The sequence below is a fragment of the Pleurodeles waltl genome, chromosome 4_1 (assembly GCF_031143425.1).
Source record: "Pleurodeles waltl isolate 20211129_DDA chromosome 4_1, aPleWal1.hap1.20221129, whole genome shotgun sequence".
Taxonomy (NCBI): domain Eukaryota; kingdom Metazoa; phylum Chordata; class Amphibia; order Caudata; family Salamandridae; genus Pleurodeles; species Pleurodeles waltl.
In genome coordinates this window covers 874,801,123-874,818,494 of record NC_090442.1, presented here as the reverse complement: position 1 = coordinate 874,818,494, position 17,372 = coordinate 874,801,123, and positions in this window count along the sequence as shown.

The window sequence follows — 17,372 nt, the reverse complement described above, 5'->3', positions numbered from 1 at the left end:
GATGTCCTCCCTGTACCCCCGATAGTGTTCCTCCTGCAGTACCTGGATCTCCTGGAACCTGGCCAGTACCGTCGCCATCGTCTCCTGGGAGCGGTTGTATGCTCCCATGATGGTGGTGAGGGCCTCGTGGAGAGTGGGTTCCCTGGGCCAGTCCCCCCCTGTCACACAGCTGCCCTCCCAGTTCCCCTGTTTCCCTGGGCCTCTGCCCCCTGGCCGGTGTGCCCACTACCACTGCCCCCAGGTCCCTGTTGGGGTGGTGGGTTATCCTGGGTGCCCTGTAGTGGTAGACACACCGCTGATTGACGCGCCCTGGAGACAGAGGCATGGGCCCGCTGGGTGGGAGCTGTGCTGGTGTTCCCAGAGGGGTTTGGGTCTGTAGTGGGATGTGGCTGTCTGAGGGGAACCGACTGTCCAGAGGTCCCCGATGGTCCGGGCTGGTCATCAATGTCCAGGTCGACAGAGCTGCTGTCATCGCTGACGGCCTCTTGGGTGGGGGGTGTGGAGAATTCTGGGCCCTCCGTGGCGGTGTGTTGGCGGTCGGGTCCTGCAGGGGTATAGAGGTATGGTTATAGTTTCAATGTGTGCCATATGGGTGTATCTGTGGGTTCCCGTGTCCCCAAGTGCTGGCATTCGTGTGTGGGGGCTTTGGTGAGGGTGGCTTGTGGGGGGGATGTGTATATGCATTGGGCATGCTTTGGTGATGGGTGTCCATGCTTAGTGGACGCATGCAGGCCTAGGTTTTGGGATGTGTGGGTTGTGATGGTGAGACATTGGCAGGGAATAGGTGTGCTGGGGGTGGGGGTGAGGATGGTGGTGGGGGTGAGGATGGTGGTGGGGGTGAGGGTGGGGGTGAGGATGGGGGTGGGGGTGAGGGTGGGGTTCGAGGATGGGGGTGAGGGTTGGGGTATGATTTGGCATGCAGGTATGGGGGGAAGCAGTATTGAAGCTTCAACTTACCAGAATCCATTCCTCCGCCGACTCCTGCAAGGCCGTCAGGATGCAGGATGTTCAAGACTTCCTCCTCCCATGTTGTAAATTATGGGGGTTGAGGTGGGGGTCCTCCGCCAGTCTTCTGCACGGCGATGTTGTGCCTGGATACCATGGAACACACCTTCCCCCGTAGGTCGTTCCATCGCTTCCTGATGTCTTCCCGATTTCTGGGGTGCTGTCCCACAGCGTTGACCCTGTCGACAATCCTCTGCCATAGCTCCGTCCTCCAGGCAATGCTGGTGTATTGGACCTGTGTGCCGAAGAGCTGGGGCTCTACCCGAACGATTTCCTCCACCATGACCCTGAGTTCTTCGTCTGAGAAGCGGGGGTGTCTTTGGGGTGCCATGGAGTGGTGTGTATGATGTGTGGGGTGGAGTATGTGTAGTTAAGTGTGTTGAGTGTGGTGGTGTGTGTTGTTTTGTGTGTGGATATTGTGTGGGTGATGGTGTAGTGTGCCTCTGTGTGATGGTGTTCTGTGATCGCTGCTGTGTCTCTCAGTGCTTCTTTTTGGATTTTGGTCGAAGGGGTTTGTGGGTGATGTGGGTGTGTGTTTTATATTGTATTGTGTGTGTGGGAGTGGTGTGTGTATGTGTATCAGGTGTGTGGAATTCAAATCGTCCAATGTGGCTGAGTTTTGTTCGTTTGTGTGTATTCTGACCGCGGCGGTGTGTACCGCCAATGGGAAACCGCGTTTGAAAGACCGCCGCGTGGATTCGTGGGTCAGAATGGCATGGGCGTATTTCTGTTGGCGTGACGGTGGAGGTTTGGTCACCTCCACTTTTCCGCCGACCGCTGGTCTGGCGGTCTGTTGTGGCTGTCGGATTTTCGGAGGTTTGGCTGCTGCGGGTCAGAATGACCGTGGCGGATTACCGCGACCGCGGCGGAATTATGGAGGATTTCTGACCGGCGGTAAGCGCCTTTTACCGCCGAGGTCAGAATGACCACCATAGTAATGTGTTCTACATATGCTGACAGTGAAATACTGCTAAATTCATTTTTCACTGTTGCAAGGCCTGTTGCTCTCATAGGTTAACATGGGGGCTACCTTTAAATATGATTAAAGTGTAGATTCCCTTTGGGAGCGGATAGACATGTAGAGTTTGGGGTCTCTGAGCGCACAATTTAAAAATACATCTATTAGTAAAGTTGATTTTAAGATTGTGTGTTTGAAAATGCCACTTCTGGAAAGTGAGCATTTTCTTGCTTAAACCATTTCTGTGACTCTGCCTGTTTGTCGATTCCCTGTCTAGGTCAGTCTGATAGTTGGGCTGGTTGCACCTCTCACTAGACAGTGAAACAAAGGGAGCTGGGGTGTAGCCTGCATATCCTGATGAGCCATCTGTGCTAGGAGGGAGTAAAGAAGTGGTCACTCACACCTGAAAGGGCTGTGCCTGCCCTCACACAATGCAGTCTCCAACCTCCTGGTGTGTGTCTGGGGCCTGGCCTGGGCAAGGCAGGATTTCACAATCAAGAGAGACTTTCGTTTGAAGTAAGCTTACTTCAAAGGGCAAAATTGGTATAAGAAGGACACCCAAAACCACAGACTTTAGAACACTTCTGGAAACCAAGAGGAACATCTGCATGGAGGAGAGCTGAAGAGCTGAGGAAGAAGAGCTGCCCTGCCTGTGACTGTACCTTGTGCAGCTATCCTGCAGATGCTGCTTCTGCCTGTGCTAAGAGGACAAAGACTGGATCTTCTTGTGTAGATCTCCAAGGGCTTGATTTAGAGCTTGCCTCCTGTTGTTTGAAGACTCAGGGAAAGCAAAGACTTCTCTCTGCCAGCACCTGGAGTCTCTGGAGAGACTCCTACTCTGCCAAGTAGTGCCTGGGACCTTGAGAAGAAAAGCTGGCAGCCCAAGAGTGAGAAATCCACACACAGACCGCCGTGCAGGGAAAAGATTGATGCGACTCCGATCTGCTGCTGAAAAATCGATGCACCACTGGCTTTGCGGCTGAAAATCGTGACTTGCCTGAAAAGTGACTGAAAGATCGACACCTGTGACTTGAGAAATGAAGCACAGCATTGGTGATGGAGCCTGGTGAGATAGCGCTGTGTGGTTTCGGACCATCGAGCGGCTGAATTTCTTACAGCGGTGTGTAAAACGCAAGGCCTGACTGGACCCGAGAGTGCTGACTGGATCGACGCATCGCTCTCCTGTGGAGAGAAGAAATGACTCAGCCGCTTACTTCAAAGGGCAAAATTGGTATAAGAAGGACACCCAAACCACAGACTTTAGAACACTTCTGGAAACCAAGAGGAACATCTGCATGGAGGAGAGCTGAAGAGCTGAGGAAGAAGAGCTGCCCTGCCTGTGACTGTGCTTTGTGTAGCTATCCTGCAGTTGCTGCTTCTGCCTGTGCTAAGAGGACAAAGACTGGACTTTGTGTTGCCTTCCTTCTTGTGAAGATCTTCAATGGCTTGATTTAGAGTTTGCCTCTGTTGTTTGAAGTCTCAGGGACAGCAAAGACTTCTCTCTGCCAGCACCTGGAGTTTTTGGAGAGACTCCTACTCTGCCAAGTGATGCCAAGTGATGCCCATCCAGTTCCTGTACCCTGAGAAGAGAAGTTGGCAGCCCAAGAGTGAGAAATCCACGCACAGACTGACGTGCGGTGAAAAGATTGATGCAACTCTGATCTGTGGCTGAAAAATTGATGCTTGCCTGCAACGCGAGTGAAAGATCGATGCCCGCAGTTGGAGAAACGATGCGCATCGCTGAAGGAGGCTGGTGAGATCGCAACCCGCGCTGCATGGTTTTCGGACCATCGTGCGGCTGAATTTCTGCCGCAAACACCGCTGGGCATGTAAGAACAATACAAGGCCTGCCCGGACCCGAGAGTCCTGACCGGATCGACGCATCGCTCTACTGCAGAGAGAAGAAATGACACACGTTGACTCGACTAAAGGAGAAACAACGCAAGGTCTCACTCGTGAGTGAAATTGACGCATCGCAAGCCCTTTTTAATGCACTCTCGCCAATGAAGGTTTATTTTTGATGCACCCAAGGTACATTTTCACGCTAACAGCGTTAGCATTGTCTTTAAAATTTCATAAAAACTCTTTTTGAATTCTTAGTGATAACTTGATTTGTATATGCTGCATTTTTGTTGTTTGATCTTGTTTTGTTTAGATAAGTATTTTCTGTTTTTCTAAACCTGTGTTGTGTCATTTTGCAGTGTTTTCATTAAGTTACTGTGTGTGTTGGTACAAATACTTTACACCTAGCACTCTGAAGTTAAGCCTACTGCTTGTGCCAAGCTACCAAGGGTGTAAGCAAGAGTTAGCTGAGGGTGATTCTCTTTTACCCTGATTAGAGGGAGGGCCCTTTCTTGGACAGGGGGTAAACTGACTGCCAACCAAAGACCCCATTTCTAACAAGGACTGTTAGGTCGACCTCTTTAGAAACAACTGCTAACCTGGGATAATGGTAGAGCCGATAATAAAATGGTATGAGGACAGATGTATCCTGAAGTGCACATAAAAAAATAATATTCTACTTCTCTGAACAGCAATGGGTAACAAATCATTTTGGACCTGATGTATTAGCCTCCTGATTGATAAAAGTGGTTGCAAATTGCTCACTGACTTTTTGAACCCACTCTTTTATTTTGCAAACCTACATATGTGCTAATAGGTCAGTTCTCAAAATAAGAAGTCATAAGGGGTTGCAGAATGACCTGCCTAATTAAAATTCAGTGGGCACGTCGCAATTTAAGACCCCCAACAAATGGTGACAATCACAGAGATGGTAGCCCTCAAGGGACTGCAGACCACTCTCCCTGTGACTGAATTCCAAAAGAGATACTTGAAACTGGCTGCATTAAAAATTAAAAGGTTTCTGATTTGGAAAACTTCAGTGAGAGCAGGCAGTGGTCACCTAGACCACAACCTACTCTCCACCAAGGCAGTCACCCACCCGGATTCAAAATGGGAAGTGGTCCATAGGAGACCCCTTCCTTTTGGAAATCATTTGCCACCCCAACTTAGGAGTCTGCAACTGCTCAATAGTTTGCTATCATAATTCTGGATGCAAACCATTGATATATACTATACTGACTCACAGTTTGAAGTAACGTCCTTTTAATGGGCCTTTTAAATTATGATCCTTTATGGGTTAACTTGTTTTGTGATACTGAAAACTTTTCTGAATCACAAAATAAAGTTAATACACTAGAAAAGAGGAATTTGCAGCCACAAACTTTGTGGTTTTGTGAATGGTCCATCAGGCCCTTTATTTCCAAACTGACAACACTAAATTGGATGGAACAGGATTTATTGCAGGACAACTTTGTTCAGAATGTGATAAATAAGAGATAACGAATGTTAGACACAGCTCTCCTGAGGGAATTTTCCTGAAACAAGTTGCTTTTTTACTACCAGTCTTTGCTGACTCTCTGTGCGTGACTTTAGGACTCTATGCACTTTCCCATCATCTGTCAGTGGGAAAGTGGGTGACCCATCCTACCTATGATAGGAAGGGGTGGTAGGGGCATCGAGGAGCACCCTGTGAAACAGCTATACCACATACCCAGGGTGGGTACAGACCTGGCTGCTAGTGGACGAGCAGTGGGTGTGCCACCCCCTAGACGACCCCATTAACCATGGTCTAGGCCTATGGAATAGGCCTACGGAATTGGTCAGAGGGGCGCTAGCATGCCTGCACTCAGGGTGGCAGACCCTATGTGGGGGCCAACCCTGAGCTGCCTTAAACCTTCCCCAGAGGACCCCAATGGCAGGGCTGGTGGTAGGTGAAGGGCAGGGCTGGTTTACAAAGATGTACCCTGTCCGAACAGGGAAGCACCCCAATGTCGGTGTCACCTACCTAAAGAGGGAGGTCAGCCACATCCATAAGGTTGTGTCGGTCCTCTACTAGTGGCCATGGGCACTGTGCCCCTGGAAGGGCAGGGTGAAAGTGAGGGCGCATGTCCTCACTTGGAGGGGAGGTGGCATAGACAAACATGTGTGGGCCCCAACCATGGCTGGGCCCAGGGTGTGCACAGAGGCCATGGGGTCTTCAGAGGTACTGAGCCTGGCATACCAGGACAGTGGGTACATACTTATACAATGGGGGATTTCGTGTATGTTAAGCCTGGAACAGCTTGCCAGAAGGTTCACCTTCATAGAGGGGTGCCTGATTATATAGTGACCCAGGCACAGGTGGGCTCTCCATGCCCATGAGCACATGGGAGTTCATATATATTGGAAGCTTGGCCTTTAGGTGCCCACTTGCACCTGGGCAACATACGCAAAGATGAGGCTGGAACAACTTGCCAGTGTGTTTATACTTGCATACGGGTGTTGCCATGTGTAAGTGGAGACTGGTAACACTCTCCTGTGTGTGCATACTTGCACCCAGTTGTGTTTCCGAAATTGGTACAGGAGCTCGCATCACTTGCCAGGGTGTGCACATTTGTGTAGGGTATTCTAATATAGGAACTGAGCCTGACAGAACTGCCCAGTATTGATGCACTTTCACCTTTATGGTGGCTTTAACAGAAGTGTCCCACATGCCCTTGTGGGCATGTGGGTGCACCAGGGCATCGTGACCCACGGAGTGCCAAATAGCCATGCTTGTTTGCACTACCTATGAGAACTGCTCTACCCCTAAGGATGCCCAGAGTGCTTCATCCTGCCAAGGACTGATGTAGTGGATGCTTTTCTCCACTGGTTCCGAAGGGGGCTTGGTGCCCAGAGTGCTCCATATGCAGTGTGATTGGTCCCATTACCTCACATGGGTGTGCGTGCCACGAGATTGCCTAAGAACAGGTAGCATGATATGCCATGGAGGCAGAGACATACCCCACCCTGCTGCGGCTTTACCTTCCACCTGCAGGTGCAAACAGTGATGAGAGTCATGCCCCATGGAAGCTGGACAGAGTCCAGGAAGTCTCCTCCAGCCTCGGACGGCTGCCCACTGGGGATGGTAGCCATGTCAGCTGTGGTGCCACTGTCCGAGCACGTCGCGGGCTGGTGGCAGTGCTTGCGGCGGTGTCTGTGGCGGTGGCGCTGGTGGTGGTGCATGTGTCAGCACCTGTTGAGGGACACAGCAGAACGTCTCCTGTAGCCTCGGATGGCTGCCCACTGGGGAAGATGCTGGGGACTGTTGCAGAGGCTGCAGACGTGCTGGTGGCGGTGCAGGTGGCGGTGCTGGTGGCGGTGCAGGTTGCGGTGTTCGTTGCCGTACAGGTTGCTGTAGTCGTTGACAGAAGGGGTGACACTTGTCCCTCAGTCGGTGCCACCGTGCCCTTTCCTGACCTGCTCTTCGGCTTTTGTCCCTTCCCCACCTTTGCCACTGTCCCCTTTTGTTTTGGAGGAGACCTTGGTGGCTGGTAGGTGTGGCTTCTCCCTCCGCGATGTGGGCACCTTCTTCACCTTGGCAGGTGGCTGAATGTCCTTGGCCTTGCAAGGTGGCCCACTGGTAGCCCTGATGGGTGGCACACTCGATGACCCCGCAGTTCCTGGCACCACTGTGCCTGGGGATTTGGTGGCTAAGGTGCTGGGCTGGGACCTGGAAAGACTGACCCTAGAGGAGGGATGGGGGGAGGTGTAGGGAAGAGGTCAATGTTAGCCAGGAAAAGCTTCTTAGACACACTGGGACGGGAAGATGGAGGGGGTTTGGGAGTGGAGGAAGAGGTAGTGGTTGTAGGAGGTGTACGTCTGATGAATTTGGGTGAAGGTGCATGGGCCAGAGGCTGTTGTGAGGTGGATGGCTGTTGGGTGGGTGTGTGCCTGCATTTGTGTACTTTGGGAGGACGGCTCACAGACAAACTGGGAGAGGACACTGGGGATGTGTGCATGGTAGTGGGGGTGGTGATTGCACGTGAGTGGCGTGTTCTGATGGCCGTGCTGGTGATGGAGGCAGTGGCTGAAGATGTAGTGCATGCAGGTGTGGAGACGAGACAGGGAGGGAGGAGGAGGACGTGGAGGAGGGGTACACAGTGTAGGCAGGGGATGTTGCTGTGTCTGCATGGGGATGGTGCTTGCGTGAGTGCTTGTAGGATGTGTGGTGCTTTTGTTTGCCATGTCCACTCTTGTGTGTTGATGAGTGTGCATGCTGGTCTGATGGTGTACTTGGGATAGGCTGAGGTACAGGGGATTGGGTCGGGGTGGAGGAAGTTGGAGGGGGGAGGCTGGACACAGGGACAATGGCTGCCATCAGTGCTGAGGCCAGAGCCTGAAATGCTCTCTGTTGGGCCACCTTCCCAGAATGAATGCCCTCCAGGTATGCATTTGTTTGTGGCAAATGCCTCTCATCACCCTGGATGGCATTCAAAATGGTAGATTGCCCAACAGTGAGGGATCTAAGGAAGTCAATAGCCTCCTCACTGAGGGTAGCAGGGCTGATTTGGGCAGGGCCTGAGATGCCTGGGGTGAAGGAGATGCCCACCCTCCTGGGTGAGGGGGCAAGGGACACACGCTGAGGGGCTGCTGGGAGGGCGGTGCCGGTGGGGGGGGTGGCAGCTGTACCTGTTGATGCAGTGGGCACAGAGGTGCACACCACCACAAGGGAGCTCCCATCAGAGGAGGAGTTGATGTTGCTGGTGTATGCTCCCGTCCCCGTCGTGGAGCTCCCCTCGCCCTCTGTCGCACTGGTAGCTTCAGACTCCGTTGCTTCACCCTCCATGGCTATGTGGGTTGCAGCTATCTCCTGCTCCGGTGCCACTGCTCCTCTGCCAGATAATGCTATTGCACGCTTGAACAGGGAGACAAAACAAAAAGGGGGGAAGACAGAAGAAACACATGTTCAGTGCATGCAACACCACTACCGTTGGCGGACACAACACACAGAAAGCAGCCCTATGCACTAAGCCATGCACTAACAGTTCCTAGCAAATTCACATGCCCATGGGGGACGAGGCCTAAGCCCAATTGCTGCACACCTGGAAGTCACAGGAGCCTGACTAGGTGTAGAGGGCTATTACCAGTAATGGGGTTGGGGCGCCACAGAGCCTGCCTAACAAGGGACCTAGCCTACCAAGTTCGCCTTGGCCTAGGGGAACCCACAGCCCACTTTGACCACCCAGACACCTCGTAAAGCGCGCAGAGTCAGCTGAATTAGAGTGTACTCACCTCCTTGTGGCTGCTGTGATGCTCTCAAGCGCTCATCCAACTCTGGATAGGCCACCGCCAGGATCCAGTGCATCAGGGGGGTCATGGTGCGACAGGCACCCCTTCCACGTTGGGTGGCCATCCCCAGCTGGGCCTCCGCCGTCTTCTTGCTCCAGCGGCACAGGTCCTCCCTACTTTTACAGCAGTGGGTCCTCCGTCTATGGTAGACCCCCAGGGTCCGGACATCCTTGGCGATGGCACGCCAAATACCCTTCTTCTAGTGGGCGCTGACATAGAGGAAAAGTGAAGTAAAAATTGATGTTTCTAGCCCGTACATTTCATCTCATGCATTGCCAAACACCTCCCACCCTGGCCCAGCCATACATACACACACAATCCTGACATGCTGGCCTGCCCCCCTCCCCACCCTCTTCCATCCACAACACTCCATACAATCATGTGACACCCACCATGCTCACAGTGTACTCACCTGTTTGCCTGGAGGACCGTATAGTTGCGTGTACTGGGGGAGGACCCCATCCACCAGTTTCTCCAACTCCTCTGAAGTGAAGGCAGGGGCCCTTTCCCCAGACACTGTAGCCATCGTCGCTTCCAGACACAGGTCACAGCAGCACTTGCAGTGTAGGTCCTCTCCTGCTGAAGGTCAGGTATCAAGTGAGGGAACAGTAAGAAAATGGTGGCCACATCCGCGGCAGTGCGTACCGTCACGGCCTGTGTACATCGCCATTGGCTGCTGGGACCTATATGGCCCAATTTTAACCAATGCTGAATTGTGCTGCGGTCTTCGACTGCCCACTGTGACGGTGTACAATGCCAGTGCAGTTACCTCATTTCCCCTTGTCCCACCTTACAGGTCAGGCAGCCACCATTTCAAGGGGCCACATGGCATGGAAAAAAACTGCGTCACACCTATTTAGGCCTGCAATAAAGACAGATACAGGCACATTGCGATTTTCCAACCTTTTACTAAATAACACATTTTGATACCTAAGTGTTGGATGGCTCTGTGCTCGCTGTTCTCCTCCATAGGGCACGTCTGCTGGGGCAGGTGATGAGTTGGCGGCATCCCACGGTGTACAGACCCCTGGTGGACCTGTCAACAATGGAAGAGAGACATCATTATCACATACAGACTTAATCGTGCAACAATCCTGGAACTGTGTGCCCAGTTGGAGCCAGACCTGATTTCAGCTATCCACCATCCCACAGGAATCCCCCCCTCTAGTGCAGGTTCTGTCTGTACTCATTTTCCTGGCCAGTGGGTCTTTTTAAACAACAGTGGCCATGGCATCAGGAATGTCTCAGCCAATGTTCTCCAACATGTTGCCCAGAGTGTTGTCTGCCCTGCTGAAACACATGCGCATCTACATCATTTCCCCCAGGTGGATTTGGCCACAGTGAAAGCTGACTTTTATGCCCTGGGCCATATCCCCAACATCATTGGTGCCATTGATGGTACACATGTGCCATTGTCCCCCCCCCCCCAGGAATGAACAGGTATACAGAAACCGGAAAAGCTACCATTCCATGAATGTGCAGATGGTGTGTTTGGCAGACTAATACATCTCCCATGTGAATGCCAAGTATCCTGGCTCAGTGCATGACGCTTACATTTTGAGGAATAGCAGCATCCCTTATGTGATGGCACAACTCCTGGGGCACCGTGCGTGGCTAATAGGTGAGCCCAAGGTCCCAACACAGTTGACATAGGTGTCTGGGTATGGGGTTGTCCTTAAGGGTTAGTGTCTGTCTAACAGTTGTCCCTCGACATTGGCAGGTGACTCTGGTTACCCCAACCTGTCATGGCTACTGACCCCAGTGAGGAATCCCAGGACAAGGGCAGAGGAACGCTACAATGAGGCACATGGGTGAACTAGGAGGATTATAGAATGCACCTTCAGGCCTCCTGAAGGCCAGATTCCGGTGCCTCAGTCTTACAGGTGGCTCACCATACTACTCACCGAAGAAGGTGTGCCAGATAATCGTGGCCTGCTGTATGTTGCACAACCTGGCTTTGCGACACCAGGTGCCTTTTCTGCAGGAGGATGGGCCAGATGGTGGTCTTGTGGCAGCTGTGGAGCCTGTGGACAGTGAAGAAGAGGAGGCAGAAGAAGAAGATGTCGACAACCGAAACAACATCATCATGCAGTACTTCCAGTGAGACACAGGTAAGAAGATGTAACTGCTTCCCACATCTCATACTATTGTTGGAGCTATCATAAGTCTGTAATTTTCACTCAGTGTATGGACCCTGGCTTGTTACTTTGCCTTTACATTTCACAGATCTGGGTCCCACTTTGTGCCCTCTGCTATGTTTACTGCTGGCCTACAGCTGTGTTACATTGGTATGTGAACAGGTACATTGACATTGCTATATTTCAGAGGTTTTGCAATTACACATTAGTGAAAGCACAGACAGCCTCCAGATTGTTTTGTGATTCAAGTCTGTTTATTTCTGTGCAAGTGGAGGGGTGTGTGAAATGGGCTGGGATGATGGTGGAGGAATGTCCATGGCAGAGTCCAGTCTATTTGTTTCACAGGTGCATTGTCCAATGGGAAATAAGGAGTGGAGCAATGGCAGTTTAAGGTGGACAGGGTGACAAAGTGGGACAGAAGGGTGACATTCAGTGGGGTCTTATTTCCTGGGGGGGGTCTTGCCAATGTTCTCTGTCTTGTTCCTGGATCTCAGGGAACGTTTGCGGGTTGGTTCTCCTTCTGCAGGGGCTGGGGTGCTGGTGGCCTGTTGTTCATGTGGCGGTGCCTCCTTTCCACTAGCGCCGGCTTAGGTGGAGGGCTGTTCATCGTCCAGGCTAGTGTCAGGGGCCCGTTGGTGTGCCACTGCGTCCCTCCTGGTGTTGACAAGGTCTGACAGCAGCCCTGCAATGGTGACCAGGGTGGTGTTGATGGATTTCAAGTCTTTCCTAACCCCCAGGTAGTGTTCCTCCTGCATCCACCGGGTCTCCTGAAACTTGGCCAGAACTGTGCCCATGGTCTCCTGGGAATGGTGGTAAGCTCCCATGATGTTGGAGAGTGCCTCGTGGAGAGTGGGTTCCCAGGGACTGTCCTCCCCCTATTGCACAGCAGTACTCCCAGCTTCCCTGTTATCCTGTGCCTCTGTCCCCTGAACTATGTGCCCACTGCCACTGCCATCAGGTCCCTGATTGTCCTGTGTTTGTGGGGTTGCCTGGGTTCCCTGCAGTGGTGGACACACTGCTGATTGACGTGTCCTGGGGACAGAGGGATGGTCCTGCTGGGTGGGTGCTGTGGTGGTGTTTCCTGAGGGGGGAGGTTCCGTGGTGGTTTGTGACTGTGTCAGGGGAACCGAATGTCCTGAGGTCCCTGATGGGCTGGGCTGGTCATCTTGATCCAGGCGTGCAGAGCTGCTGTCGTCACTGTGGGCCTCTTCTGTGGGGGGACTGAATATGTCCGGCACCTCCTGTCCGGTGATGTTGGGTAGGGGTCCTGTTAGGGTGTGAATGCATAATGTTAGTATCTGTGTGTGCCATTTTGTGCAATGGGTGAGTTAACCTCCACTCCTGTGCTTGCATTATTGCTGTGGCCCCAGTGTGATTGGTGATTTTGGGGCATGAGTGAGTCTCTCTACTGGATATGCTTTGGTGATGGGTGTCCATGCATTGGTGTTACATGCAGGGCTTGATTTTGGGATGTGTGGGTTGTGGTAGTGGGGTATCTGTGGGGTGTTGGGGTGATGGGTGTGAGGGTGAGGGTGGGAGTATGTGATGGCATGCAGGTGGGGTGGGGGGATAAAGTAGTAAAGATTTGCCTTACCAGAGTCCATTCCTCCTGCTTCTCCTGTGAGGCCCTCAGGATGCAGTATTGCCAAGACTTGATCCTCCCATTTTGTTAGTTGTGGGGGAGGAGGTGAGGGTCTACCGCCAGTCCTCTGCACAGCAATCTGGTGTCTGGATACTACGGAACGTACCTTCCCCCGTAGGTCGTTCTACCTCTTTCTGATGTCATCCTGTGTTCTTGGATGCTGTCCCACTGCGTTGACCCTGTCGACGATTCTCCGCCATAGCTCCATCTTCCCAGCAATGGATGTCTGCTGCACCTGTGATCAGAATAGCTGTGGCTCTACCCGGATGATTTCCTCCACCATGACCCTGAGCTCCTGCTCAGCAAACCTGTGGTGTCTTTGAGGTGTGATGATGTTGTGTGGGTGATGTGTGAGGTGCTGTCTGTTGTGATGTGTGAGGGGATTTGTTGGGGTGTGTTGTTTGAGGTGGATGTTATATAAGTGAAGGTGTTGTGTGTCTGTGGATGCTGGTGTTGTGTTAGGTAATCTCTCTCTCTGGCCTTCTTTCAAAAGATTTCGTTGTAAGGGTTTGTGGGTGATGTGGGTGTGTGCTTTATATTGGATTGGGTGTGTGGGTGTGGTGTGGGTATGTGTGTCAGGTGTGTGTATTTTGAACTATCCAATGTCGGGGTGTTTTATAAATGTGTGTGTATTTTGAGCTCAGTGGTGTGTACCGGCAATGGATTACCGCGGTTGAAAGACCGCCGCGTTGATTCGTGGGTCGTGATACTGTGGGCGTATTCCTGTTGGCGTGATGGTGTAGGTTTTGGTATCGCCAGTTTATCACTGACCTTTGGTGTGACGGACTTGTGTGGGTGTCTGTATTGGGGTGGATTCCGAGCTGTGAGTCATAATACCTGTAGCGGAATTCCACAGCCTCAACGGTATGTTGGCGGTCTTCTGCATGGCGGAAAGAAGGATTTACCGCCAGGGTTGTAATGAGGGTCACTATTTCTTCACCTTGTCACCTTGTCACATACCAATTGTTATAGTCTTCAGCGCTTCTAGCACCCAGTCCAACAATCATTATTGGTGCTCCCACTCCCATGACCTCCTCCTCGGATTCCCTCACTGCCAACCAACAAAAGTGCCCTTCATCTCTCCATAGCCCCCCTTGCACATACATTTCATTTGTATTATGGCGCAGGTAATGGCTGGCTTTACTAATCCACTCAGCTATTCACATATAATACTGTTTTGATCTTTGCAGTAGGCATATAAACCTTCTGCGCTACTTTATGGCGTCAAAACTGCCACTAGACAAAGGTCAGATCCTTTTCTAGAAACATAATCACAAGAGTTACTTGACATTTTTATTACTGTCCAAAAGCTACAGTTGAAACGCGTCAGTTGAGGTATGAACATTGCTTTGAAGATGCAAGAGAACAGGTGCCATATATTTTTTTATATATATATATATATATATATATATATATATATATATATATATATATATATCACTTTTATATGTGGGTGTGGTTTCTCTGGGGGCTGAACGCAGCCCCCAGGAAACAGCACACACATTGACAAAAGTGATCTCTCTCTCTCTCTCTATATGTATATATATATATATATATATATATATATATATATATATATATATATATATATACATCTATTTATAAATATATACATATATATATAGAGAGAGAGAGATTGAGATCACTTTTGACAATGTGTGTGCGGTTCCCCTGGGGGCTGCAATTTCATTTTTTTTAAATTATTTTTTCAATTTTGTATTATTTTTTAACTATTGGGGCATGATCAAACCCCCCGGTAAATGAACATTTTTAAAAAATAGATATTCCCCTTGGGTGGCTGGCCCATTTTCAGAGGGCCAACTACCCCCAAGTGAAATCCGTGGTGTCTAGTGCGGTTTCCTGCCCTGGATCGCAGCACAGCTGCGATCCAGGGCCAGGAAATAGTTTCTGGAAGGCCTCGTTTGAAAGGGGAGAATCCCCCTTTTAAAAAAGGCCTTCCCGAATGGTGGGGAGGCCGGTTTGGGCCTGTTTTCCCCACCAGATCAGGAAGTGGCCTTACCTGCTGCTTCCTGCTCCTGTGGGGAAAACAAGTGTGACGTGACAAAGGGGCGGATGGGGGAGATACAGAAGCTCTACAGTGTCTCCCACTGGGTATTTAAATTTTAAAAAATCCTCTGGTGCAACGCGATTTTTCAAACCCCTCCCTGGTGTCGTCCACTGGTCATGACCTGCAGCAGGGAGGGTGTGCGGGCGGGTTAAAGAAGCGTAGAGGGGTAATGTCCATGCTGCAATGAAGTTTACTATGCAGATCACAAAACTGATTGTAAGTGAACTAGAAGTAGCACTATAAAAATGGAATGTATGTCAAAGAGGGATATAAAGATAAGAAGGACACTATTGTGTTAGTGATGGAATTCGTGGAGACGGAGGTCATTCGGAGGTGCCAAAAAGATTGTCACATGGGTACCACCCACCCTGGCCCAAAGGTTCTATTTCATTCTAACACTCAATACGGTTTTACTGTAAAAGAAAGGGGTGAGATCACATTGGCCGATGTTCCAGAGCTATACCTGCATCTTTATTTGAAACAAGGTGTACAAAAAGTAAATTATTGCTTGTCGTCTTTTTTAATTATTGCCATTTGCCTTATATACATAATTTATAGGCACACACGTACACATGATTTAGCTCATTAGTAAACCCAGGTGAATTTTCCTTTATTCCAGCATAATCTTCCATAATTTCTGGTATTTTGTATTATGATTCAGATTGTTATGCTTAATGCCAGAGATTATGCCAGTATGCCATGTTGCATAAATTATTTTTGTTCAGGTCAAAATCCTATCATTAGAGTCTGAGAACAACACAAAAAAATCAATTGCAAGTGGTTGTTGTTTGCATCATGTGCGATTTGTTTCCATATTGGAAGTGAGGTGGCACAATGGCATTTCGCCAGACAGTCTATAATTTTAATTTCTGGGCATCTTGTGTAATTTTCTCAATGGAAATTACACACGTTTTGTCAGTGTTTACTTATTATGAGTCAAAGGGCCTAACCATTGAACAGATGTGTTGGCTCAGTGCAGCGCCAAACACCTGTTTTTTTGCATTTACAGTCTCTAATGAGCATACACACAAGTCCGAAATACTCCAAGTTAGTCCATGTTCTTTAAACAACTCAAGCTCTAAACACTGAGCATTGAGTGCCCCTCTTTGGGCCAGATGTAAGTAGAAATGGTTTTGCGACTCGCAATTTGCGAGTCGCAAAACCATATGCAGAATGGTGACCCTGACACCATCTGCGAATCGCAAGGGGGTCGCAAAGATCCACCTCATTAATATTAATGAGGTGGGTCACAATTTGCGACCCCCTTGCGATTCCCTGCACTCACAGGGATGGTGGCCTGCTGGAGACTGCAGACCACCATGTCTGTGACTGCTTTTTTAATAAAGCAGTTTTTTTTGTATTGCAGCCCGTTTTCCTTAAAGGAAAACGAGTTGCAATACACTCGGGAAAATGAAACCATTTGGTTTCATTTTTTCCAGAGTAGGCAGTGGTCCATTGGACCACTCCCTGCTCTGTAAAAATATTTTTGGCGACATTCACAAAGGGGAAGGGGTCCCATAGGGACCCCTTCCCTTTTGCGAATGAGTTAGCACCAACTTCACATGGGTGCTAACTGCAAATTGCTTTGCGACCGCGTTCGCGGTCACAAAGCAATACTGCATCGCAGTGCGAATCGCAAATAGGAAGGGGAAAGCCCCTTCCTATTTGCGAGTCGCATTCCCATTTTGCGAGTCGGTACTGACTCGCAAAATGGAAATGTGAATGGCGATGCCCGTTTTGCATGGCGCAAACTGCAAATTTCGCATTTTGCACTATGCTAAACGGTTCCTACATCTGACCCTTTGTTTCTGGCTTGAATGCTAAAAATTTCAATAGACTGCGGTGAATAAAGAACTTCGCAGTCAAGTTGGTTAAAATAAGCGATATCTGCGGTCAAGTTCTAGAAGCATTGCAAGTTGTATCTATGGCTGTCTCTGACCTTGGATTGAAACTTCTTCTGAATATTGTAATGGGGTACATCCCTTCAAGAGCAGTGTGCTCTGCATCCTCCCTGTAGTGTCCTGCTGGACCGACGTGCACTTCTGCACACAGTAGTTTGCCAGCCACTCCCTGAGGTCTGGACTTTACACCTACCCCACACCCATCCAGCACAGGCTTCACTGGTAAGGTGACCCTGTCAATAAAGGAGTCCGAGAGCACCTGTTCGTGGCCAGTTCTCAACTATTCCTAGAGGTGTCCGTGTGGTCATTCTGTATAGCAGAACACTACACTCCCCTCCTCTTCCACATTTTAAGGGAACAAAGCAAAAGACGTCACTCCTAAAGAGTCCTTGGTGCTGTTCTATGGAGCGTTTTACCTTTAAAAATTAAACAAGTAAAATAATCACACCACTTTCAGAAAATGTTTAAAAACCCAAGTTTGCTGTTGAAGCCCAACAGGGAGTGACAG